Source organism: Neomonachus schauinslandi, chromosome 6 (assembly GCF_002201575.2).
Source record: "Neomonachus schauinslandi chromosome 6, ASM220157v2, whole genome shotgun sequence".
Lineage (NCBI taxonomy): Eukaryota > Metazoa > Chordata > Mammalia > Carnivora > Phocidae > Neomonachus > Neomonachus schauinslandi.
In genome coordinates, this window is record NC_058408.1 from 112884633 (window position 1) to 112912591 (window position 27959).

At 40.0% G+C, this 27959-nt stretch overlaps 1 long non-coding RNA gene across 1 annotated transcript; it reads left to right on the top strand.

Moving 5' to 3' along the window:
* LOC110589257 lies at nt 1-27652 on the top strand. Its single transcript, XR_002480876.1, has 3 exons — nt 1-34; nt 4954-5000; nt 27634-27652. It is a non-coding gene; the product is annotated as an uncharacterized LOC110589257 (long non-coding RNA).
* Nucleotides 27653-27959: the final 307 nt, after the last annotated feature.

Sequence of the window (27959 nt, forward strand, 5' to 3'; positions counted from 1 at the left end):
TCTGGCTTTACAACTGACTATGTTATGACCTTAGGTAAGTTACTTAACCTGTCTGTAAAGTATCGTGAGGTTGAAATGAGTAATAATATGTATAAACATCTGGTTCCAGTGCCTGGTTTGCACAGGCGCAGAAGAGATTTATTATCTTAAGTTGAGACTTTTATTCAATCTGATAATTTATGTAATTAATTCATGTATATTGAGGGCCTACTGTACTCAAACCCTGTTAAGAGCAGCCAGGAAGATTGTGAATGAACATTGGGCATATGGTTATGTAGGTGACCGAAGTTGGCCTCACCTAGAATCAGGTTCAGCAGAAGTGGCATTTTTTTTTAGATTGTATTTATTTATTTAGAGAGAGAAAGCATGAGCACACGTGAGCAGGGGGAGGGACAGAGGGAGAGGGAGAGAGGCAATCCCAAGCAGATTGCGCCGAGTGCAGAGCCTGATGGGGGGCTTGATCTTACAACCCTGAGACCATGACCTGAGCAAAAACGAAGAGTCAGGTGCTTAACAGACTGAGCCACCCAGGCTCCCCCAGAAGTGGCATTTTCTATTGTATCTGAAGTAAAATAAATTAACAGGCTGCTATTGCATTTGACATGGCATTTTTTAAATGTTGCATTTCTCTATTAAATAGTAAAATTAAAAAAAAATGTCAAGAGATAAGTTCATGAGTGCTAAAGCAAACCAGGTAAATTTTGCTATTTAAAAAGTTTTTTACCTTTTGCTGATCTTGTTCATCACAAATAAACACGTTCCTCTCCTATACTAAAATTTAACACAGGATATTGGTAAGACAAATTTAATAAGATATTTAATCCATTTAAAAATTGACTTGAATTATCTAGATATTATATAAAATTGATTCCTACCCTGGCAGACTAAGCATTGCAAAGCTGGTGCTAAGCGTTTTATGAGAATTCCTAACAAATAGGAAATCTTAAGGATGACATTGACATTATAGAAAAAGGTTTAATTTTGAGGGGTGCCTGGCTGGCGCCGTGGGTGGAGCTCTCGATCTCGGGGTTGTGGGTTTGAACCCTGTATAGAGATTACTTAAAAATTGAAAAAAATCTTTTAAAAAGGTTTATAATTAAAATATTAATAAAATAATAATAAACATAATAATAAAATATTAATAATTCCCTTATGAAATTAACCATAAGGTTTTTAATGGGATACCAAAATAATCCACATTTCTCTGATAGGATGTTAACATCTATGTTTTGTGATGTAGAGTTTCTTGTGTTAATTGAGATATAATTCACATAATGAAAAAGTTTCAGTGGTGCTAAGGATTTTCACAATCTTGTGGAACCGCCACCATTATTTGGTTCCAGATTTTGTTCATCACCCTCAAAGGAAACTGTACCCATTGAACAGTCACTTGCCATTTCTCCTTTCTCCCTGCCCCTGGCAGCCTCTACTCTGCTTACTTGTCTATGGATTTGCCTATTCTCAGTATTTCATATAAATGGAATCATACCATATACTGCCTTGTGTGTCTGGTTTCTTTCACTTTGCGTGTTTTCAGGGCTTGTCTATGTTGTGGCACATATCAGCACTTCATTACTTTTTAAATTTTTAAAAAAATTTTATTTATTTCTTCATTTATTTTAGAGAGAGAGAGTGTGAGCGTGGGAGGAGCGGAGGGGGAGGGAGAGGGACAAGCAGACTCTTTGCTGAACTTGGAGCCTGAACCCACGCTTGTTCTCATGACCCTGAGATCCTGACCTGAGCTGAAACCAAGAGTCAGATACTTAACTGACTGAGCCACCCAGGTGTCCCACTTCATTCCTTTTTAAGGCAGAATAATACTCCATTGTATGGATATACCACATTTTATTTATCTACCAGTTGATGGATGTTTGAGTTGTTTCCACTTTTTGGCTATTGTGCATGATGCTACTATGACCATTTGTGAAAATTGTTGTGTGGACATGTTTTCAGTTCTTCTGGGTGTATACCTAGGGAGGAATTACTGGGTCACATGGGATCCTCTATGTTTAACTTTTTGAGGAACCGCCAGACTTTTTCCAAAGCAGTGGCATCATGTTCTGTAGTTTTTAATGCTGTCTCAGATACTTGAAGAAATGAGAGAAAAATTTATTAAAATGTTAACCTGGGACTATTAGTACTCATGACAGCCCTTCTGACAAGCCAGATGGAAGTCTCAATTTGCCTATTTGCTTTTCAGAATGAAAACATTAAAATATAAACCTGCACCATAGAAATAGTGTCAAAATTTTTATGCCCTCTTGTTCCTCTACCCACCCACTTCTCCTAAAAGTTTGGAATATGATTGGAATTGATGATGTTTACTTTCACGTAAGTATAGATTTCTAAAAGTGACATATTGAACTACATCAAAAACTAATAATGTATCATATGGTGACTAACATAACATAATAAAATAAAATAAAATAAAAAGTGATATATTGAGGTTCCTGCTCTGCTTTTCCTTGGTGGGTTTCATGTTTTATTACTAATGCAGAGATATTGAACATTGCTCTTTTATTTTTATTTTTTAATTTTTTTTTAAAGATTTTCTTTATTTTTTTTAAGAGAGAGAGAGACAGAGAGCACAAGCAGGGGGAGGGGCAGAGGGAGAAGGAGAAGCAGACTCCCCACCGAGCAGAGAGCCGGACTTGGGGCTCCATCTCAGGACCCTGGGATCGGGATCATGACCTGACCCAAAGGCAGACGCTTAGTCTACTGAGCCACCCAGGTGCCATGAACATTATTCTTTTAACAGAAAACATTCTTGAAACAAAATTCAAAATAGATTTAATTACTTGTGATTAAATTTTCTTGGATATACAAATATTTTTCAAAAATATCACATAAAGACCTCACCTAAAAATCTTTATGTCAAGAATATTGTGTTAATGTAGTAGGTAGCCTAGAGATGCTTTTACCTCCTTGGCTGATGACATTACCTGTGTCTCTGCTTCTGTTGTCAGTAGTCATTATCAGCTCTTCAACTTCCTACATTTGTTCTAGCAAATATTTGTATTGCCTTAGTAAATTTACATAAAATGAAATCATTATAAAGAAATAAAGTAAGTTGGTTTTACTGGGGGTATAGAATTTTAGAGCAGAAAGGGTGCTCAAGAGAAATAACATTTATGGAATAATTTCTGATGCTAGATTGGAGCTTAAGTGCTTTTTATGCCATATCTCATTTAAGGTGACAGTCTATTTGAATTTTGTGTTTGGAAGAAGAAATGAGATTATCAGTCATTCCAAAAAGCTTGGAGTCAGCTCTCTCTCTCTCATAAATTAATCTTTATTCCTGTGTAGGTATATTATAGAGATTGATTTGTTTTCTTAGAGTAATGAAAAACTAAAGGAGTTCTTTCTAGGTAAATTTCTCTCAGGTTTTGAACTATGAAAATCAGTATCATTGTGGACACTGAATATGTTGTTTACTAAATTCTATAGTTTTATCCTATAATTTTCAGTTATTTTTGCAATTATTTTGGTGCCTAAAATAATTTGTTATTGTGTTGGGTAACTTTATATCTATTTTACTTCTGAAATATCTAAGAATAGGTAGCTGCATTTGAGCTAGAGAAATATTAGGTTTTTTTTTTTTTTTTAAAGATTTTATTTATTTATTTGACAGAGAGAGACACAGCGAGAGAGGGAACACAAGCAGGGAGAGTGGGAGAGGGAGAAACAGGCTTCCCGCTGAGCAGGGAGCCCGATGTGGGGCTCGATCCCAGGACCCTGGGATCATGACCTGAGCTGAAGGCAGTCGCTTAACCAACTGAGCCACCCAGGCGCCCGAGAAATATTAGGTTTTAATCAGATCTTTTTGTCTGAATACTGACTCTTTTAAAAGGTTTTTTTTTTTTTTTTTATAATTTTGGGGAACATGGTTTTAAGTTGCTGCTGATAAGGTTCTGTACTAACTAGAAGTAGAGCAGAAACTACAAATCAAAAATCTACCTCAAAAAATTAAAAATAGAACTACATATGATCCAGCAATTCCACTTTTGGGTATATATCTGAAGGAAGTGAAATCACTATCTTAAAATCACTCTTAAAAAGAGTTATCTACATCCCCATATTCATTGCAGCATTATCTACAATGAAGACATAGAAACAACCTGAGTATCCATCAGTGGATGAATGGATAAAGAAAATGTGATACATGCACATACACTGGAATATTCAGTCATAAAAAAGAAAGAAATCATGCTCTTTACAAAAATAAAAAATGGATGGAACCTGAAGGCATTATGCTAAGTGAAAGACAAATACTGTATGATCTCACATGTGGAATCTAAAAAAAAAAAAACAAACAAACCCAAAGGCCCAGAAATAGAGAACTTATGGATTAAATTGTTTTTTTTTTTTTGAAGATTTTATTTATTTATTTGACAGAGAGAGACACATTGAGAGAGGAGCACAGGCAGGGGGAGTGGAGGGGGGAGAGGCAGGCTCCCCACTGAGCGGGGAGCCTGACGTGGGGCTCGATCCCAGGACCCTGGGACCATGACCTGAGCCGAAGGCAGACGCTTAACGACTGAGCCACCCAGGCGCCCCGGATTAAATTGGTTTTTGGTGATTGCCCAGGGCTTCAACTTTATTTCATAAGTTTATTTCTTTGGAAAACTGTTTCCCAAGCTTTATAACAAAGTATCACTGAACTTGGAGAAGATAGTCTGTGCATAAGTTGGAGACTTTGCCTATTTTGAAATGGAAAAATTCTTGTCTCAGCATTACTGAGTTAATGTACAGTTGGTACAAAGTTTTCAATTCTAATTGCTGACTTGCTTAGTGAGTGAATGATTGATCATAATCAACTGGAACGTGTAAGATAAAGCATGGTACCTGAGTAGTTTTTCTGGTACAGTCAATTCTTTAGTGTGATAAATATTTTTATAAACAATTTTTCTGTTTCTCTTGGATAGTCAGTTTCTCTCCCTCCCTCTTTTTCAGGAGACCTACGTGAAAGGGTTGGAAGCCTTGATGTTTGAGTAGACAAGGTAACCATTCAAGTAAACTCTTCAGTATTGTGACAATTGAATGGGTTGATTTGATATCAAAAAAAGAATTTCAGTTATTTAAAGAAGAGTGAATTATTAACTGTGTTAATAATATTTATGTCTACCATCACTGTAAGCACTTCATGTTCATTATCTGATTTAAGCCTACCGACAGTCCTGTGAGAGATACTATTACACCTGCTGTATAGACTAGGGAACTGAAGCCCAGAAACCTACAGATTTCTGCTGTCGACACCATGCATTTGACAAGAGTTGTGATAGCGTGAAAGTAATGTTACTTCCTTCTTGCTCTTCCCCCCCCCCCCAAACTCATCTGTTCTCGTTATTTTTTCCTTTGTGGGACAATTTTGTGGGACTTCTTTGCTTCCAGAGATCAGATTTAGTTGTTGAGATGGGTTTTCTGCACTCTTTCCCCATCTTCCGTGTTCTTTTTTTTTTAAAGATTATTTATTTATTTATTTGACAGAGAAAGAGACAGTGAGAGAGGGAACACAAGCAGGAGGAGTGGGAGAGGGAGAAGCAGGCCTCCCGCTGAGCAGGGAGCCCGATGCGGGGCTCGATCCCAGGACTCCGGGACCATGACCTGAGCAGAAGGCAGACGCTTAAGGACTGAGCCACCCAGGCGCCCCCCCGTATTCTTTTATGTACACTATTTTCAAGGTTATACGGTTCAGCAGGTTAAGTAGTTTGTCAGTGATTGTTCAAACAGGGATTCTCAGTCCCCACCCTCATTCCCCCTTCTCAGAGGTGACTGTTCTGGACTCTCTTTGCTGTTTGGGATTTACCTGTGGTTTCTCAAGTAATATATTTGAATTGATGTCACCTGAGTTTTCAGTTTAGGGCATAACTTGTTTATATGATTTTCTGTGTCCCTATCACTAACTGAACTCAGGAGTCTCTATCAATTGCCTAAAGTTCCTGTTTTCTGTCACATCATTTATTCTGTTAATGTCATTATCTTGAAGAAATCCCTCCCAGGGCAAAGTGCTGTGGTACTGAGTAGCTTCTGCTTTCCCAGAGTGTCCAGCTCTCATTCTAGGGGCTCTCTCTTCCTCTGTGTTGGATCTTCTATTTCCTCTCTCCTGTGTTGTCTTCTTTCTTGGTTCACTCCCTCATTTTGCTCCTCTAGAGCCTCTCCTGTGCAGATATTGAATTATCTTGACTGGACCTCTAATTTCCTTGTTTTTTTCTTATTATCATGTTTTATTCTCTATTCTTTCTGATAAATATCCCTATGTTTAATTTCCAAGGTCTCTCTTTTTTAAAAAAGATTTTATTTATTTATTTGAGAGAGACAGAAAGTGCACAAGCAGGGGCAGAGGCAGAGAGAGAGGGAGAAGCAGATGGGGCTGGATCCCAGGACTCTGGGATTATAACCTGAGCTGAAGGCAGACACTTAACCGACTGAGCCACCCAGGCACCCAAATTTCCAAGGTCTCTTTTAAAAAGCATTGTATTTTCTTTGTCATGGATGTACTCTTACCTCTCCAATGATATTAATGATTGGGTTAAAAATTTTTTTTAATTTAAAAGTTCCTTCCGATGGGGTGCCTGGCTGGCTCAGTCACAGGAGTGTGCGACTCTTGATCTCTGGGTCATGAGTTCGAGCCCCACGTTGGGTGTAGAGATTACTTAAAAATAAATTAAAAAAAAAATTTCTTGGGGCGCCTGGGTGGCTCAGTTGGTTGGGCGACTGCCTTCGGCTCAGGTCATGGTCCTGGAGTCCCGGGATCGAGTCCCATGTCGGGCTCCCTGATCAGCGGGGAGTCTGCTTCTCCCTCTGACCCTCCCCCCTCTCAGGCTCTCTATCTCATTCTCTCTCTCAAATAAATAAATAAAATCAAAAAAAAAAAAATTTCTTCTGTTAACATTGTCTGTGATTCCTCTGAGTTCTTCTTTTTTCTATCTTTTTCTCTGATGAGTAGTGATCCTGAGCTATGAAAGGTGTGGTCCTAAAAGTTGATTAGAAGCTTTGAGTTCATCACTGGTACTTGTGGACTGTGAGTTCACTGTCGGGTGACCTGGCTTTGCCATCTATTGGGGAGCACTTGATAACTCTTTCTGATTTCTTTCCCCTTTCTGAAAAGAAAAGTCTTTTAATCTCCTGCCTGGTGGGTGAAAATTTATAGCCGGTTCTCTGGGAGCTGAGTAAGGGAGAAAGGCTGAGGATTTCAGCATTCAGTATATATATGTGTTTACTTAATCCCCTGATTTCATTAAGATCTTCTCCCCACAGTGCTCTGTTCCCTTTGTTCAGAAATCCTCTTCCGAGAATAATGCTCTAGAATTTTGCCTTGGTGGAAGAGGCATAGTTAACCCAAGCACATGAAATTTAGGAAGGCATGGAGAAATTAAGCCGTTTCTTAAAGAGCTTTCAACCAACCTGCCTTATTTGGTTTTCCCTTCACCTCTGTTTCCAGAGGAACCATCTGTTACCGATTCCTGGGCCTTTTGAGAATTCTGTGGACTAAGTCAGGTTGATTTTTGGCTTTCCACCTTCCCAGTTTAAGATTCAGCTTTCCTGGGCGCCTGGGTGGCTCAGTTGGTTAAGCGACTGCCTTCGGCTCAGGTCATGATCCTGGAGTCCCGGGATCGGGCTCCCTGCTCAGCGCGGGGTCTGCTTCTCCCTCTGACCCTCCCCCCTCTCATGCTCTCTCTATCTCATTCTCTCTCTCAAATAAATAAAATCTTAAAAAAAAAAAAAAGATTCAACTTTTCCTGGATCTGCTACTAGTTACCACTGTTCTATCTGCTTGCCAGCCTGCAAACTTTTGTTTATGCCTTAAAAATACCTTGTTAGCATTTTAGCTCAGTTTTGGGAAGGAATGAAATTAAATATGTATGTTCAATCTTTCCATTTTCCCAGAAACTGCTAGATTTTTTTCATTTGCTTAAGCATTTATGTATCTATTCATTTTTTTATTGTGGTAAAATACACAAAGTTTTTAACCATTTTAAAGTGTGCAGTTCAATAGCATAAAGGTACATACATGATGTTGTGTACCCATCACCACCGTCTGGTTCCAGAACTTTTTCATCACTCCCAAAAGGAACCCCATACCTATTAAGCAGTCATTCCCTACTCCTCCCTCCCTTTCTCCAGCCCTTGGCAACCACTAATCTGCTTTCTGTCTCTGTGGATTTGCCACATCTGGTGAGACTTTTTTTAGACAGGGTAATCAGGCAAGGCTTCTTTGGAGAGAGTATATTTGAGCAGAAACCTTAATGCCCCGGGGTGTGTGTGTGGGGTGAACCATCAGAAGTGTTGGGGAATGAATCCTGCTGCTTCTTTAGATGTACAAAGTTACAAAGTTTTATTATTGTCACCCTGAAAACCAACAGAAGCCAAATAAGAATCATAGTTTTAAAAACCCATCAGCGAGTGAAGATACAAGGAAACCTAAATGAAACAAACTCCAGAAAGTAATGAAAGCTTCGCAGTAGAGAAGAGACCCATGGCTGCTCTGGGGTAGAACAGCCCAAGGAAGAGGAACCTGCCACAGATGGGGGGAAAGGAGAAACCTGCCACACTTCGGGCTGGCCTGCTGTGGCCCCATCCAGGAGGGGTGGTGTGACAGGCTAGAACCCCGAGACGCCCCAGTTGCTCCTGCACCAAAGAGCCAGTCCACTCCAGCTCTCGCCCACGGGTCTTCAGTGAGCGCTCAGGGGTGATATGCCTCAGGCTTTCAGTTATGGAAGGGTGAAGGTGGGGAAAGAGCTGGAGTTGACCTCTGCCCCACCCCCACACTCTGCAACTCTGGGCTTTCAATTCCTGAGGACTGAACACAGGGCAGGAGAGGTGAGAGAAACTCCTCTAATTCATTCCAGGTCTTCCCACAACGTAGGAGGCTGCCCTCCAACAGGAAGGCTGAGGAGGAACAGGCTTGAGAGAGGTCACCTGGGCTGCAGAAAGCAAGGTGTGGGACCGGAAAGCAAAGAGAATCCCTAGCAAATGAAAAACCTGGCAGTCATGCTTAAAGCAGAGAGAGAGCTCCCATTTTCTTTTCTTTTTTCAAAATATACTTTATTTTTTGGAATAATTTTAGTTTTTTAAAGATTTATTGGTTTATTTGAGAGAGAGAGTGCAAGTGAGCACAAGGGGGTAGGGGAGGGGCAGAGGGAGAGGGGGAGAGAGAATCTCAAGTAGACTCCTTTCTGATCGCGGAGCCCATGGGATAGTTTTAGTTTTATAGAAGAATTGCAAAGGTAGTACAGAAAGTTCCCTATGCCCCACACTGAGTTTCCCCTATTATGAACACCTGTAGTAGTGTGGTATATTAATTATAAGTAATGAGCTAATATTGATATGTTATTTTTAACTAATGTCCACACTTTATTCACATATTCTTTGATTTTACCTAATGTCCTCTTTCTGTTCCAAGATCCCATTCAGGGTTCCACATTTCATTTAGTTGTCATGTCTCTTTTCGCTCCTCTGGGCTGTGGCAATTTCTCGGACTTCCCTTGTTTTTGATGACCTTGACAGTTTTGAGGAGTATTGTTGAGGTGTTTTGTAGAATGTCCCTCTATTAGTATTTGTCTCATATTTTTCTCATGACTGGGGTGGGGTTTTAGGTTTGGGGAGGAAGACCACAGAGGCTAATTGCCATTTTCATCACAACATGTTAAGGGTACATGATTTATCAGTGTTGAATTTGAACTTGATCACCTGGTTGAGGTAGTGTTTTTCAAGTTTCTCCACTGTAAAGTTACTCTCTTTTTCTCTCTTTCCATACTGCAGTCTGTGGCAGGAAGTCACTTATTCAAAGCCCACACTTAAGAAGTGGATAGTTATGCTCTCTGTCCTTAAGGGTGGAGCATCTATGTAAATTATTTGGAATTCTCCTGTGTAGGAAATTTGTCTCTTTTCCCTCATTTATTTAGTTAGTCAATCATTTTCCTTAACAGTATGGACTCATGGATATTTATTTTATTCTTGAGGTTATAATCCAAATACTACTTTATTTTGTTGGTGAAATTGTTCCACCTTTGACCATTGGGAGCTCTTTCAATTGGCTCTTATGTCTCTTTGATATAACCCCATCAATGTGTGTATATGAGAGAGAGAGAGAGAGAGCACTTTCTTACTTTTGGCACTATGTGATGCTCCAGGTTTATTTGTGTATTTCCTGCCACAGTCCTTCAGTCAGCCATTTCTCCAAGGAGCCCTGGTACCTTTTATTAGAGAATGGGGAAACCAAGATTGAGGTGTTAGATGTGCTTGTTGCTCCTGGGGTGTTGTGCTTGTAGGCCCTCTCAGCTGACAGAGCCAGGAAATATATGTGCATTTACTAATCTGTATATATACACATATCTATAAATATTTCTATGTATACCCATCTATATCTATATTAAGCTAAATATGAGTTCATACTGACATGTCCAACTCAAATCCATTGCCACTTAGAACATTCTAAATTCCTCCCCTTGTTTACCTGTAAACTCTTATTCTCATAGTGAGAAACCTGGCTCACACCATCTGCCACCTGTTTACTTAATTATTCAGTCACAGTGTACATATAAAGCCCTCCCATGATTTTGAAAGCCCATGGCTTGGCTGTGAAACACAGGCGGGTCTCTGGAATCCTACCTGGGCTTGGATCCCAGGCCCTGCTCTAGCAAAAGTCCTGATTCCCACTCTCTAAATATTTGAAGCCAGTGATAGACTGCATCAAACTAAAGCTGCACCAAAGCCCAGACCCAGATTAATGACAGATGAGACTGACTCAGACCCCATTCCAGTGGCCTGACAGAAGGGTCATATCTCTTTCAAGAAGTGAAATATTACTTACTTCAATCATGAATGTGTTTTTATTTATTTATTTGACAGAGAGAGACACAGCGAGAGAGGGAACACAAGCAGGGGGAGTGGGAGAGGGAGAAGCAGGTTTCCCGCGGAGCCGGGAGCCCGATGCGGGGCTTGATCCCAGGACCCTGGGGTCATGACCTGAGCCGAAGGCAGATGCTTAATGACTGAGCCACCCAGGCACCCCATGAATGTATTTTTATACAGAATATCTGGCTTATAATAAAAAATTAGAAGACACAAGAAAAAGCAGGAAAATGTGACTAAATATCAGGAGAGGAAATAGGCAGGAGAGGGAGACCCAGAGGTAACCCAGGTGGTAGAATTATCAGACAGGGACTTAAAGAAAACTATGAAAAAAAGAATGTTAGAGGACCTACTGGTAAAGGTGGACAACATGCATGAGCAGATGGGGATTTTTAGCAGAGTCATGGAAACTCTACCATGGAACCAAATAGAAATTCTAGAAATGAAAACTACAATATTAGAAGTGAAGATTGGGCTTACACATGGGCTTAACAGCTCTTCACATGTCAGAAGAAAGGATCAGTGAACATGGAGCCCTGTCGATGGCACATTCCAACGTGACAAACGAGAGAGCAGAGAGGAGGGGAGAGGGAGAAAAGAGCTCCTCCACCTGTGGGATAATGTCAGTCTAATGTATGTGTACTTGGGGTTTTTGAAAGAGGAGAGAAGTGGCAGAAGACATTCTTGAAGAGACCATGGTCAAGAACTTCTAAAATTGATGATGAAAGACCTCAATTCACAGAATCGAGAGTTCAGCAAGCCCCAAGTAAGTTAAATACAAAACAAAACAAAAAGAAACCAAGGAATCAACAACAAAAATCCCAGACCTACGCACATCATTATCAAACTGCTGAAAACTGAAGATCAGTCGATCTCACAAGCAAGTGAATAAAAGACACAGTAAATACATGGGAATAACAGTATGAATTATGGCTAAATACCCACCAGAAAGAACTAGAGGCTTGAAGACAAGGGAATGACATCCACAAAAGTGCTGAAGGAAACAAAACAAAAAACACCCTGTCAGTCTAGAATTCTATCTCAAGCAGGAAGTCTACAAAAATCAAGGTAAATCAAAGATATTTTCACACAGATTAAAAAGTGAAAGAATTTGTCTCTAGCAGATGTGAACTGCCAAGAGATGCTAAAAAATGTTCCTCAAGGTAAAGATAAAAAGACCAGATGGAACCTTGGAATGAAAAGAATGAAGAACACCAGGAATGGTAAATACTTTTACCAATATGCAGGAAAACTTTCTGGTACCTTCATGTATAATAGATACAGACAGACTATTGGATATTTAAAGCAGAAATATTAACATATGTGGGGTTTACAGCTTATATAGAAATAGAATATAATACCATCTATTATATAATAGAATATAATTCCAGAAGAGGGAAATGGAATTATGCTGTCGTAAATTTTGTACACTGAATTAGTGTGCTTTTATTTGTGTGTAGACTGTAATAACTTCAAGGTGCATATTTTAATCTCTAGAACAACCACTAAAAAATAACACAAAGAGGAATACTATAAAAGTGGTACACCTTCCTGTGTAGGATTAACCGCCTTGAAAATTGCTCTCCTATTATAAACTGAAAAACAAGATTAAAATATATGAAACAGCTGCTTTCAGACATTGGAGAACAGTCAGTGCAGGATGGCAATCCTTGAAAGATATGACATGAGCACTGTAGGTGCCCCAGCACACTGCCTGTAGGTACTTTCTGGATTGCAGCAGAGTAGGGAACCCCAGATAGAGCCCGGGAGAGTTTAGAGAAGCCAAAGCACCTAGAATTTGTGGGATGAAAAACTGGAGCAGAGGGTACTACACAGAAATCCATAGAACTAGGAGATCTATAGAAGGGTCCTCTAGAATCTTTTGTTGAATACTCATCTGCATATGCAAAGTATTAAACCCCACAATGCTGGGGAAAGCCACACTGGAAATCAGCATGCTGAATAATTCCAGGAGCTCACACAGAGCTTGGACTAGTGTGTGTTTCTACTTGGCATCGAGGACTGTTTCATACATGGGCATTGGCTGGACATCTCGGGGTGGGGTTAAATTAGCCATAGACTGAAGCCCCCTCTAAACCCACCCTAACAAAGCTCAGAAGCATGTTTGGAAAGTATCAAATGAATTGTAAGTAACTCAGCCGTGTGCCCAAACTGAATCCAACACTCTTTAAATGAATACGGTAAAAACCAACACCCAGCAATTAAAATGTCCAGCATCAAATAATTGAGGGGGAGGAAAATATTTCTACCAGTTTTATGTGTCAAAGGACTTGTATCTAGGGGATATAAAGAACTGCAAAAACCCAAGAGCAAAATGAGCAAAAGAGGTGTAGTCCAGTAACAACATGAGAAAAAGCCATGACTTTCCAAAGGAGGACATACTAATGGTCAGTAAACACTTGCAAAGGCACTCAGCATCACTTAGTCAGCAGGGGAGTAATGCAACCTAAACTCACCACCTACACTCACAACGAGATACCATTTCACACCCTCTAGAATGACTAACAAGAGAAGGACTAAGTTTACTTAGCATGGGGGACGATGTGATGCAGCTGGAACCACACACTGCTGGTGATTGTGCGAAATGGTACAGCTACTTTGGAGAGGGGTTTGGCAATTTCTAATGAAATTAAACACATGTCTATCCTCTGATTTGTCAGTTCTACTCCTAGGTATTTAATGAAGAAAAAGGAAAACATGTGTCCACAAATTTATTATTCAAAGTGTTCATTGCAGCCTTATTCATAATAGCTAAGAGTTGGAAACAACTGAAATGTCTATCTACAGGAATATGGATAAATTGTGGTTGTTCACAGTTCCCAACAACTGATACACGCAGCAACACAGATGAGTCTCAAAACCACTGTGTGGAGTCAAAGAAACTAGACATAAATGAACATATACTATATGGGTTATATGAAGTCCAAGAAAAGGCAAAAACTATTCTACACTGATAGAAAGCAGAAAATAATTGTAGGTTGGAGAGGGAGGGACCGTGTTGAGGAAAGAACCGGAGGGAACTTCCTGAGGTCCATGCAGATGTGCCACGTCTTGTTTTGGCTGATGGCTATGTGGGTGCAGATAGTTGTGAATAGTCATTGGACAGGAATCTTAAGACCTGTGCCTATTATTGAATGTTTAATTACAAACATTTTAAATTTAAAAAATTTAAAAACTAGTAAACAGGAGTCTAGGGGAAGAATGTTAATGCAAGTGCTCCTAGGTGCTTTAAGATATTATTATTATTACTATTTAAAAAATAGTAATATTTTTTATTACTATTATTTATATATATATATAAATATATTATATATATAACTATTTAAAAAATAGTAATATTTTTATTACTATTATTTATATATATAAATTATATATATATAAAATATATATTATATATATTATTTATATATATAAAAATATATATATTATATATATATATAACTATATATAGTAATATATAGAGAGACAGAGAGAGCATAAGTAGGGAGAGCTGCAGGCACAGGGAGAAGCAAGCTCCCTGCTGAGCAAGGAGCCCGATGATGTTGATGATGCTGCTGACCTGGGACTCAACCGCAGGCCCCTGGGGTCATGACCTGAGCCAAAGGCAGATGCTTAACTGATGAGCCACCCAGGCACCCCGCACTTAAAGATATTGAAGGTGAAAGGGAGAAAGTGTAAGGTTAGGTCAGGTAGGTAGCTCTGTCATCTGTACTTCGTTAACATTTATGTTCTGTTTCAATTCTGAGCAACAGGTTTTAAAATTTGAATATTTAATTTCCTGGAAGCTTAGCCTCTCACTGCCAGCTCATTAAAGCGAAAAGTGACAGAGAGAGGAGAAAGAGAAGGGAGAGAGAGAGAGGGAAAGACCTGGTTGGGGGGAGGGGAGAGAAGGGGAGTGAGAGAGAAAGGGAGGGAGGGAAAGGAGGGAGAGAGAAAATGGGTCAGATAGTAAGGAAGCAAGGGATTAAAAGGGATGTTTTCAGGGCACCTGGGTGGCTCAGATGGTTAAACGTCTGCCTTCAGCTTGGGTCATGATCCTGCGGTCCTGGGATCGAGTTCTGCTCCCTGCTCCTTGGGGAGCCTGCTTCTCCCTGGCCTCTCTCTCTCTCTCTGTCCCTCATGACTAAATAAATAAAATCTTTAAAAATAAATAAAAGAGGTGTTTTCTTAAAAGCCATTTATTATTTACCTCATTATGAAATTTATAGTGAACCTTCCCAGTGGAATTCTTTGATAGTGAAGCTTCTTTATACTGAAGTTTTGTTCTTGTCACACCTCTTTGGATAAGCGAGTGCTCCTTGAGGATACTTGGTGACTCAGTGGCAGGGTTCTAGCTGCACGGATGTGCGAAGACAGAAAAGCAGAAGGCAGTTTGGAGCAGTGGTGAGGAGTGTAGGCTCTGACGTCCTGCCTCCAGCCCCTGCTCCATGACCTCCAGGCTGTGTGACCCGGGCCAAGTGTTCCGAGTGGGGAACAGGGAAAGCAGCCAGGAGGCTGTTGCCAATCATCCAGACCATGGTGGTTTGCATCAGGGTGGTGGCAGATGAAGGGGGATAAAAGTAGACAAATTCTAAAGGAATCTTAAAGGGAGGGCTAAAGGGATTTGATGAGTTAAGAGAAAAAGAAAGCAATCAGTGAGAACGCCAAGCTTTTTGGCTTGAGGAACTGGAAGGATGGAGTCCCCGTTGGCTAAGTGTGACTTTTTACAAAGGAATGTCAGGGCTTAGGCTGCAAAGTTCTTTTTTTTTTCCCCCCCTTGGTTTGTTCGTTTTGTTTTTCATATTTTTTTAGGGAATGGGTGGAAATGGTAGCAAGCCCAGGGGTTGGCAGGCAGACCTCTGGAGCCCAGCTTATGCTTAGAAATCGTGATTACCTCTCTTAGAGTTCGGTTCTTTTGCTATTACGTGGTGTGTAGGTGGGGGAGAAGCAGAGTGCGATATTTTAGGATTTGACTGGAATTCCTTAGAAAGCGTGAGCCTTGGACAAGTTGACATCTTGCTGTCTGAGACATTTTCCAGGAAGACTGGATCCAAAAGGTTTATTATTTTTTTTAAGGTAGATAGATTTTATGTATTTATGTATTTATTTATTTGTCAGAGAGAGAGAGAAAGCACAAGCAGGGGGAGTGGCAGGCAGAGGGAGAAGCAGGCTCCCTGCTCAGCAAGGAGCCCCATGTGGGATTCGATCCCAGGACCCTGGGATCATGACCTGAGCTGGAGGCAGACACCTAACTGACTGAGCCACCCAGGGGCCTGGGATGCAAAAGGTTTAATACCTTTTGTCTGCAGTTTCATAAGTACCTGTCTGCAGAACCTGATGGCCAGGTTCTTTTTTCCCCCTTGGTTGCCAAACACATTAATTCTCTTCTCTACGTCATTTAATTCTTATCTCCGTTGTGAGATTCTCAAATGCATGTTGTAATTTTCAGATACTGTTCAACCTTATTTCCATTAGTATTTCATTATTTAAAAAATTGTAGAGGAGGGGCTCCTGGGTTGCTCAGTAGGTTAGATGTCTGTCTGCCTTGAGCTCAGGTCGTGATCTTGAGGTCTTGGGACAAGCCCCACATTGGGGAGTCTGTGCTCAGTGGGGAGTCTGCCTCTCTCTCTTCCTCTGCTCCTTCCCCACTGCTTGTGCTCTCTCTCTCAAAATAAATAAATGAAAAATCTTTAAAAAAATTGTACAGGAAAACTGAACAGAATGTTTCCTTTCTCTCTTAAATTGTTCCTATTATCATAATGTTTCTGATAAAATGTATTAAGAGGCACACTCTTCACTAGTAGAACATTTATTCATGTATTTGCGTGGTTCTTTTAACTTGGTGAGTATATAATGTGTCTCTAAACCGAGACATTTGAAGAATGGAAAGGGAAACTGACTGACCAGGCCACCAGGATAGCACGCTTAAACTAAGACCCTTCTGGGCAAATCCAAGTGTCTAGTCACTATATTCTGATGGTAAAAAAGCAGCTAGATTAAGGCTCGCTTCCTGTTTAAATGCTGGGACTTCACTGGGAGAAAGGCGCTTGCCTGCAGTAGGGTGTGGGAAGGAGACATTCCCACCGTGTTGCAGGCAAGACTAAGGAGGCTCACTGTACTGCACCAACATGAGGTGGCAGTGGGACCGTGATGATGTTCCTCACTTGAAAACCAGTGCATTGCAAAGGAAATCAAGGTCATGCAAGGAGATTTAAGGAATTGGTTGTCTGCTCCCGGGTTTGCCTTAGTAGCTATTAGTTTAGTTACAAGAATGAGGAGTAGCTTTAAACCTCAGTTGCTTTTGTTTTTAGGACAAATACTATCTTTTATCCTTTCGTAGGTCGCGTAAAGTGTGGCACTGTTCTGTCATTTTAAATGGGAAATTCAGGTACTAGCATTTAGTGCCTATTGGTGACTCTTTAAGAGTAGAGATCAGCGTGAGTATACATAATAAGGGGGATTAGTGGTACTCTATGTCACTTCTTAGCACGTAAGATAATAGATTGGACTGATTCAATGAGGTTAAAGCATAAAAGAGCTGTTTCTTTTTTGCCACTACTTGTATCAGTTACCATGGAGAACACATATTTTTCTTACATAGGAGGGGAAATGGTTTCTAGCTTCAGTATAAATAGTGGTAAACTGAATACAGTGTTTTATTTTTTATTTTTATTTTTTTTAAAGATTTTATTTATTTATTTGACAGAGAAAGAGGGACAGAGAGAGAGAGAGAGAGAGCGCACAAGCAGGGGGAGTGGGAGAGGGAGAAGCAGGCTTCCCGCCGAGCAGGGAGCCCGATGTGGGGCTTGATCCCAGGACCCTGGGATCATGACCTGAGCCGAAGGCAGACGCTTAACGACTGAGCCACCCAGGCGCCCCAGAATACAGTGTTTTAAAATATAAAATACAACCTTTCCATATATAATTTTTTATAGTCTCCTTGTTTTATATATAGAGGACATTTTTTTGTGATATTATATATCTTTATGATTTTTAGTGGCTGTGTAGTTTGCCTTTGTATGGATGTGCCATAACTTACTTAACAGACCTCAATGGATGTACTTTGTCCTCACTTTTTTTTTTTTTTAACATTTTACACAATACTGCTATGAATATCCTTGTCGCTAAGTCAGTGAGAGTGTATACGATGTTTCTTCCTTGAGGTTAAACTCTTAGGAGTATAATTGTGGGGCCAAAGGGATGCAGAATTTTAAGACTTTTGACATACATTGCCATATTGCCCTCCAGAGAGGCTTTACTAGTTTAAACCCCTATGGGTAGAAGTCATTTCCCTGCACCCTTGTAACTTTGAAATGAATCTTTGCTAGTTTGATAGGTAGAAATGTTTTCTCACTAACTTATTAATTTTTCTTTCATGTTATTAGGAAGACATATGTTTTCTTTGTTTTTAACCATGTATTTTTTCTGTGCAATATACCTGCTTATCTTCTTACCCCATTTTTTTATTACTTTTTTTTTAAGATTATTTATTTATTTGTTTATTTATTTATTTATTTAAGAGAGAGAGAATGAGAGACAGAGAGCATGAGAGGGAGGAGGGTCAGAGGGAGAGGCAGACTCCCTGCTGAGCAGGGAGCCGGATGCGGGACTCGATCCTGGGACTCCAGGATGATGACCTGAGCCGAAGGCAGCCGCTTAACCAACTGAGCCACCCAGGCGCCCATCCCATTTTTTTTTTATTACTTTGTGTGCCCATTTGTGCACGTGCTTGCAAACTCCTCATATATTAAGGATATTCATCCAAATGTAATTTAAAATTCACTGTTTTTTTTTCTATTCAGACATATCTAGGGAAATGCAAATGTAACAGCAGTAAAGTAGCTCAGTACCCTTACTAGTAAAATTATTTTTTCAGGTGCTAACGAAGTTGTGTCAAGCTGGAACTTTCAGTTGTCATCTGTGGCATTATAAACTGTTCAGTTCTTTTGCAAACAACACGATAATACATAATTAAGAGCCATAACAATGGACATATCTTTGACCCAATAATCCCATACCTGGGAGTTTACTACCAGAAAATAATTGAAAAGTGATGTTGAATGCCCCAAATCATTTATTGCAGCAAGGGCTTATACTAATGACAAGTTAGAAACAAATTAATGAATTGGAGAGTAATGGTTAACTAAATTAGATTCATCATTAGAGTATTAAGTGAGCACTAAAAATGATTAGGAAGATTATAGATTGACATAAAAGGGTGGCCCTATAAAACCATTGAAGCAGAATACAAAATTATTTCAATTTTATGGTTATAACTATGTAAAAATACACATAAAAAGCAAAACTTTGGAGGAAACACCACGGGTTGGTTTTTGTTTGTCTTACCAAGTATGTGTGTGTAGAGTTTCTAAGGTTTGAGACTAACATTTACTGAGGGAGTACCGTGTGCCCATCTCACAACAACACTGTAAGACGGGGCATGATGTTATTCTCAACAGACAGATAAACTTAATTCTCATTCGACATGTACAGAAATTTAACTTTTTATTATAGTTGTTTTCAGATATCTACAAAAGTAGCAAGAATAGTAATTCTGAGCCCCGTGTAACTATCACCTACCTTCTACAATTTCAAGTTTACATTTTTAGTAAGTTGCAGATTTGTAACCGTTATCTATCCTACTCCGAAACGCATGCTTCTCATCACAACCCTGTCTTGCCTCTTCATTTTGTCATTTAATGCTATTGAATAACTTCATGATGCTTAGTGTTTTTGGTAAAATGGACATGGAAAGGCATTATAACAGTGAGTTTTATAAGGCGGAGAAAGCACTCTCTTTTAATCACATATATTTTGTAATAAGCATTTTTAGTTGCAGTGTTTTGCAAAGACAAAACTTGCTGATACAGTTCATCCTGTTTTATAAATCTTTGACCCATTCATCAGACTCTGACCACTCTAAAGATAAAGGGTTATGGCTGTATTGGTCTTTCTGACTGAAGTGGCCTTCTGCAGATTGAGAAATTGGCTAATTATTAACTACGGTAATGGATATGTACTTGCAAGTTTCATCTGGTATCTTAATGAGCTTTAACTCTCTGAGTACACCCCAAACAAATCCTAGAATCATTGCAATTTATCAGTTGTCTGTAACTTAACTTTCCACTCCGTGTATTTTTGCTTGATAAATATTTTGTTTCCCCCCGCCCTCACCACATCCTATTCCCCTGTTCACACATTCACAACTCCTGTCAATTATAGGATTTTGTAGCAGCAGTCTTAGATATAAAGACCTTCAAAAAAATTCCTCTTTTTTGAATTAACAGGACCATACTTTCTAATCCATTTTTTGGTGTGTGTGTGGGAAGTTCCACACTTACAGGAAGTGTGTATTTAGACAAGTAAAGGCATACTGAAATAATTATTAGGGACAGATAACCTTGTGTTTTATAGAACTGATTCATTTCAGACATCTCTTGTCCTGGGAGATATTCTCTGAATTCTCAAGATGCCCTGTGTCACCCCTGTGTGCTTCCCCATCTTCCCCTGCCCAGAGGGCACCTAGGGCTCTGAATCTTGGGGACCTATGGCCTCATGACCTAGTAACCATAAACCATACTAGAGTTGAGTCCAAGGGCTATATAATCCGGTCTGCATACAGTGTCATTTAGTCAGATTTTTCCTTCAAGAAAGAGGCTAAATAGAATATTGCTTTTTTATCTACTGTGATTTTATCAAATATAGCAAGATTAGAAGTATATCTGACACTAGGGCATGTGGTTGGTTAAATATAGATTGGTAAAGCATAATTGGATATTTTGTAGTTAAATGAATGAGACTGGATGAAATTCTGCAGTGTTGTGTGGAGTGAAAAGAAGAAGTGGTCCAAGAAGAAAGAGAGAAAGAACCAGAGAGGTAGAGGAAATAGGAAAGCATAGCATTCCAGAGACGGAGGGAAGAGAGTTTTACAATTAGAGTCGTCCAGTACTGTGAGTACTTATTTGACGATTTGGACTTCACTGTTGTCTCAACAGAGGTAAGAAATAGAAGTCCGATTGTAGGACATTCAGGAGGAAAGGTTAAGTGAGGACACAGAAGCAGTGAGTGTCTTAGAGTCTCTGTAAACGTTCTCAAGACTTCCTGTAGCACATGTGTCTCTTGGGTAAGGCAACTGAAGCTGCTTTCCTGGCTCCTGTGCTGGAGTGTGGAGGAAGGGGACTTGGGGGCTGTATTGTACTCCTTTTTTTCTGAATTTATTTAAATTTAAATTTGTCACTAACTGTAGTCCAAAGAGCCTAGGAAAAATGCAGATAATGGCCAGTCCTGCTTTGGTTGGTTGCCCCCGCCTTCTGCCTTTTAGGGACACCCCTGCATTTAATCCTGTGGCAGCTCAATATCACTATTTTATAATTGTCATTTTATCACTCCCATTAGACTATAAGCTCCTTAAAGCTCCTTGTTGTCGTTGCTGACTTCCCATTACCTAGCATAATGCCTAGCACATAGTATTAAGTATTTGTTATATGAAGGATTGAATGAATAAACCAACAATTATCTGTCTCTTAAGCACAAAGTAATTCCAATCTGATGCTCTCACAGAATCAAAAAAGAACGTTTCAGGAAAGAGGGACTTATAAAAAGTTTGAAATGGCAGTAAGATAAGAATCGAAAACTGACCTTTGGATTTGGCTAGTAAAGGGCATTGGTTTTCATAGTAAAAAGCGTTATAGCAAAATGATTGGAGTAAGAGCCGTATTTAAGTGAGGTTGAAGAATAAATGAGAAATAAGAACAAAGAAACACCATAGAAGTTTTCTTTTTTTCAAAAAAGATTTTTATTTGAGAGAGTTTGCGAGAGAGAATGAGCAGGGGGAGCAGCAGAGGGAGAGGGAGAAACAGGTTCCCCATTGAGCAGGGAGCCTGACACGGGACTGGATCCCAGGAGCCCGGGATCATGACCTGAGCTGAAAGCAGACACTTAACTAACTGAGCCACCCAGGTGCCGTAGAAGTTTGTTTTTTTGTTTTGTTTTAAGAAACCATTGGAGAGAAACCCAGAGATTTGAGAGAGGGAAAGTCATTATCATAGTAATTTTATGCATTTGATATGAATATAAGTATTCTCACCTGTATGTCAGCATATTTTATTTCTCCCTCTTTTTTTTAATAATTTTTTTAAGGATTTTTATTTATTTATTGAGAGAGAGAATGATAGAGAGAGAGCATGAGAGGGAGGAGGGTCAGAGGGACTTGATCCCAGGATTCCAGGATCATGACTTGAGCCGAAGGCAGTCGCTCAACCAACTGAGCCATTAGGGCGCGCTCTTCTGCTTGATTTTAATGCATCTTTACAACTTGAAGGTTTTGGCTGTGCTATTTGGGAGCCCCCTAGTGGCCAATTTAATAATGACATATAAGTAGTCAAATGTTGATTGATCCACTAGACCAGTTATTCCTTATGCAGATTATTCTTTCTGTGAGGAAAGGAACTAGTAAGGCTTATAGTAATTAGTGAGGCTTAGTCCTTTTTTATCTGTCAAAACTTGACACCTAAACTTGCTGTAATTTTGTTTCCATAATAATAATTTACTATTATAAACCTTGAAAATTGCAGTATATCTTTGTTTAGTTGCTAACACATTACTAACTGCCATCAGTGTGCTCAACTCTTACTCTGCAGTGTTAGATTTAGGTCCATTGTTCTACAGCTATTGGACCATCATATTCAGTTTGGAGATTGTGAAAGAAAAGCCTGATTACCAAGCAAAAAAGATTTGATTGTTATGAAAATAATACATATTCGTTATTCATCACAATAAAACTTTTAAAATATAGAAAAATTTTAAAAATCATCCTTAATGTTGCTTCTCAATGTTTTTCTTTCTAGGATTTTTTTATATTATAAAATATATCTGGGAACGCCTGGGTGGCTCAGTTGTTAAGCGCCTGCCTTCGGCTCAGGTCATGATCTCGGGGTCCTGGGATCAAGCCTGCATCAGGCTCCCTGCTCGGCAGGAAGCCTGCTTCTCCCTCTCCCACTCCGCCTGCTTGTGTTTCCTCTCTCTCTCTCTCTCTCTCTGTCAAATGAATAAATAAATAAAATCTTTAAAAAAAATAAAATATATCTGAACAATATAAGGAACACTTCTTTAACCACACCTCATTAAAAAAAAAAACCAAGCATGTTCAGTACAGTTCAAGCCCTTTGTGTAACTTTACCTATTACATCCTCATTCCTCCCTCCTGAAGGTAACCACAATCCTGCATTTGGTGTATTATTCTCAGGTATATTTAAAAATTCAGTATATCATAATTTAATACTGACAGCTATACTTGTGGTGAACATGGCATAATGTATAAACTTGTCGAATCAGAGTCACTGAGTTGTACACCTGAAATTAATGTAACATTGTATGTCAACTATACTCAAAAAAAATTTTTTTTAAAGATTTTATTTATTTATTTGACAGAGAGAGAGAGACACAGTGAGAGAGGGAACACAAGCAGGGGGAGTGGGAGAGGGAGAAGCAGGCTCCCTACTGAGTAAGGAGCCTGATGTGGGGCTTGATCCCAGGACCCTGGGATCATGACCTGAGCTGAAGCCAGACGCTTAACCGACTGAGCCACCCAGGCGCCCCCCCCTTTTAAAAAATATTTTATTTACAATTTTTTTTTTCATGTAAAATTGTATTTGTGGGGAGGCTGGGTGACTCAGCTGGTTGAGCATCTGATTGTTGATCTCAGTTCAGGTCTTGATCTCAGGGTCATGAGTTCAAGCCCGGCACTGGGCTCCATGCTGGGCATGGAGCCTACTTAAAAAAAAATTGTATTTGTAAGATGTATCCATGTTGACATGTAACTCTTGGTTACTTCTTTTTGCTGCCATACGGTAATCTTTCTCTGAATATTCCATGATGGATCCATTCTCCTCTTCATGGACTTTTAGGTTCTAAACTTTTGCTTAAAAAGTCTCCGTGAGTATTCTTGTACATGTTTTCTTGTGTATATATACACGTATATGTATATGTATATGTATATATATAAATAAAACCCCCAGAGTTCTCCGGGGCAGAAACTTGGAAGTGGAATTACTTGGTTTTGTGGTATGTGCATCCTCAGCTTTACCAAATTGTTCTTCAAAGTGGAATGCCAACTTACTATTCTACCAGCAGTGTGAGAGTTCCTCAATCTTGGCTATCGTTAGACTGCTTAAATCTTTCTGCAGTCCTGCGAGTATGAACAGTATCTCTTAAGAACAGCAAAGAGGAGACTTGTATTATAGGATATTTAAAGCATGTATGAGAGCGGAGTGATTAGTGCAGTGAACCTCTATGTGTTTTGTCACCCTTATCAACGCATGGCCCTTCTTGTTTTATCTACAACCTTACTCCATCTCCCTTCCCAGGGTTCTAAAGGAATCTGAGATGTCACCCTGTCTTGCCTGCAGACACTCATGCATCTCCAGCACTGACTCTTTCATACATAGCCTCGGTAGCATTATCCCACTAAAAAATAACAACAATCCCTTAATGTTATTAAATTTAGTTTCTCTAGTTGTTTTGTAATATTTTTACATTTGTGTCTTCGAATCAGGATCTAAATAAGGTTCATACATTATAATTGATCTCAGTCTACAGATTCCCTCCATTTTCCCGTACAACATCTACCTTGTGATGTTAGCAGTCATTAATGATTATTGCCAAAGAAATACACTCGTTCATCAGGAGTTGCAAAATGGTGCTATTCTGCCATTTCTTTTTTGTTTGTTTATCAGCAGGATACCTCTGTAAAGAGAGCTTTTTTCTCTTCAAATAGCTGGTCTTCTCGAGATACTGTTAGTAAAGAAAGAAAGGATAAAATTCTTTCCTTTCATTCACCAGCTTTTAAAGGAATTACTTTGTCGCCAGTATCCTCCCAAGGTCATCACTGAGTTTGTTTTAGTTATCTTTATGAACTTATGGGTTTAAACAAATTTGGTGTGTTCCAATCTATTATAGTAATCATTCCAAATGATGCTCAGATTGCTCAACTTTGGCCAGTGGGAACCTCTTTAAGTGGGCTCCTGAATTCTTTTGACACCATCATAGTAGTCTCTGATAGTTTTCTTACTTTCTGGTATGACGAGATGTTTCACATTCACCTCGTACATTTCTTGCTCCAGACCTAAAACCAGCCATTTCTCTAAGGAGTTCTGGCCACATGGTCATCATCTGCATAGCATAAACCAAAATTCCAGTTTCTCAGAAAGAAAGCAAGTGTTCGTCACAACATTGTTTACATAGATCATTTAGGCAGGGTGAGCCATTTTTATCAAAGAATGGTGGGAATCCTCCTGGAATCTAAATTCCTAGACGCCAGCCTGGGCCCACCTTGCAAGCCAGCCTTTTTAAGGACAATAGTCCGAGGCCTGCCGTGTTAACTCTTTTCTGCACAGCTGCCTGTTAGACATTTTGTGGTGATGAAGAGTAAGCAGAAAGTTGGTTAAGGAGTCAGGAGTTCAGAGGAGAGGTTGTGATGGAGGTATACATGTGACAGTCATTAGCTCAGAGAAGGTATTCAGAGCCTTGAGACTGAGTGAAGTCGCCTAGGGAGTGAGCCCAGAGAGAGACTCAAGGACTGGCCCTTGAGCACGAAGTTGTGGAGATGAGGAGGAGCCAGCAGAGGAGACTGAGAAAGAGCACCTGGTGAGGTAGTATCACGTGGAATGAGAACCAAGAGGGTGTAGTATCCCTAAAGCCAAATAATAGAGTATTCAAGGAGGGCGAGTTCAGCGGTGTCAAATGCTGCCGATAGGCTGAGTAAGCTGAAAATGGAGAACTGACTCAGCATGGCGGTGTGGAGGTTACTGGGGACCTTGAAATATGCCGTTTCAGTGGAGTGGTTGGGACCAAAGCTTGATGGGAGTGGGTGTTAAGAGAGAATGGGAGAAGAGGGAGTATAGGCAGTTCTTTCAAGGAATTTGGCTGCAGAGGGGAGCAGAATGGTTGGAGGGGCAAAGGAGCAGAGGAATAACAACATGAAAAAAATAACAGCATGTCTGTATGTTCATGGAGATTCTCCAATACAGAGAGAGAAATCAATCACCTAGGAGAGAAGGGGAGAAATGTTGGAACCTGAGGAAGAGAAAGGGAGTGAGATCTAACGTCTAAGTAAGGTGGCTTCACCTAGAAGCATGGACAGTTCATCCACAGTAACAGGAAGGTGGGCACAGTATCTAATACGACAGGGCTGGGTTGGTAGGTCTGTTGGTCAGAGCTTGTAAGCAGAGATGGTAGCATGGTCACCAACTGCACTTGAGGAGTGGGGAAGAGATGCTGCAGATTTAAAGAGTGGAGAGGTATGGGAGACTTAGCTTAGTGAGTGGATAGGGAAAGATAGATTGTGAGGTACCACTTGGAGGTTAGTGGTAATGAACTTAAAATGAGACTAGTTTTCAGATGAAGGTTTTTTTGTTTTGTTTTGTTTTGTTTTTCTAGTTACTTCTAGCCATTGGCTACAGGGGCAGGGTAGGTGGTGATTCAACCAGTGTTTGAGTTCAGCTGGGCAAATACTTTAGCGAGGAGAGCAGTGGAATTAGCCATGTACGCCAGAGAGTGATTTTAACACTGGCCTACGGGATTGAAGCTGGTTAAGGAGGGAAGTGAAGAATGAAGCTGTGAAGATGTGGTGCCTACAATCAGTCATAGGTCCCGCATGTTCAAGGAATTGCTGAAGTTGTGCATTTAAAGGGACTAAATAGGAAGATGGGAGAAACTAATCAGAGCACTGAAAGCTTAAAATTAGGGAAGGATGTGCAGTTATGGATAATGGGAGGGTATGTAACTCTAAGAACAGGTAACTGGGGTAAGGTGGAGAATACAGTCACTGGAGGAGAGGGGGTCAAGGAGCCAAGAGGCCAGGGGACTGGAAGGATCATCCACGTTGACATTGAAATCACAAGAATTATAATCGGAAATTATTAGATTTGGAGAAGGTGACAATGAGCAAATCCTCAAGGATGATGAGAGTGACTGGAGATCACAGTTGTCATTTCCTGACGGTTCCCCCTTTCTGTGTACTTCCAGACCTCTTGTACTGCCGGATGGACTTTTCATGATGTGGAAACTTCTTACCTTTTTACAAAGGACCCTGTACTCTGATCAAAAGTCCTTAGTCATGCCACGGTTTTGCCTGACTCTGCCTTGTATAGCCACTGTTCCTTTTGTTTAAAAGCTCTCAGCCGCAGCAGCTCCCTTCCCCAGCGGATGGTCGCTTCCTGCTTATAGTCTGTCGGATTTAGTACATTATTTTCAAAGTATTAGTTTATAGTCACTGTTTTCCTCTCCTTTTTGTTTAGGCCAAGAGCCTTATCTGTCTCTTTGTCCCTGAAGCACTGTGAAAAAGCTCTCAGCAAGCTCTAGGACCAGATCTGGTTCATAAATTCCTTTTGAAAGTCAGTTATCAATTAAATCGGGGTGTGATTCTTCATTTTTTTTTTTTTAAAGATTTTATTTATTTATTTTGACAGAGAGACAGAGGGAGGGAACACAAGCAGGGGGAGTGGGAGAGGGAGAAGCAGGCTTCCCGCGGAGCAGGGAGCCCTATGCGGGGCTCGATCCCAGGACCCTGGGATCATGACCTGAGCCGAAGGCAGACGCTTAACGACTGAGCCACCCAGGCGCTCCCTGATTCTTCATTTTTAATCTCAGTAAATATGATGCTTACTTAGATGTGCTTATGTCAGGTGCTACAGTTAATGACAAAAAGTTTAAATCACAACGGATTCCTTTTCTCCAGCTATTACAGAATGACTACTCTTAATCTTTTTACTTGTATTGCAGAGAAGACTGAAAAGTACAGAAGGAGTCACTAGTTGGCTAACATGGGCCTGAGCATCGATGACACGGTCACTTCTACAGCTTGAAGAGAGAGCCTCAAGTCTCAGTTTTTTATTTTCTCTCCCTTCCAGTTGGGGCCTTCTATTTTGGTCTTGGGAATTGGGTTCACAGTTGAAGGAAGGAGGCCCCAAAGGTACTGAGATAATCTTTGGAGTAAAGAAAACAGGAAAAGTAAAGGTGACTATAGGACAACGAAACCAATGCTTTCTTTTTCCTTCTCTGCTAACTCGTTATTTAAATGTTATTAAACGTCATTTGATGTTAGTATA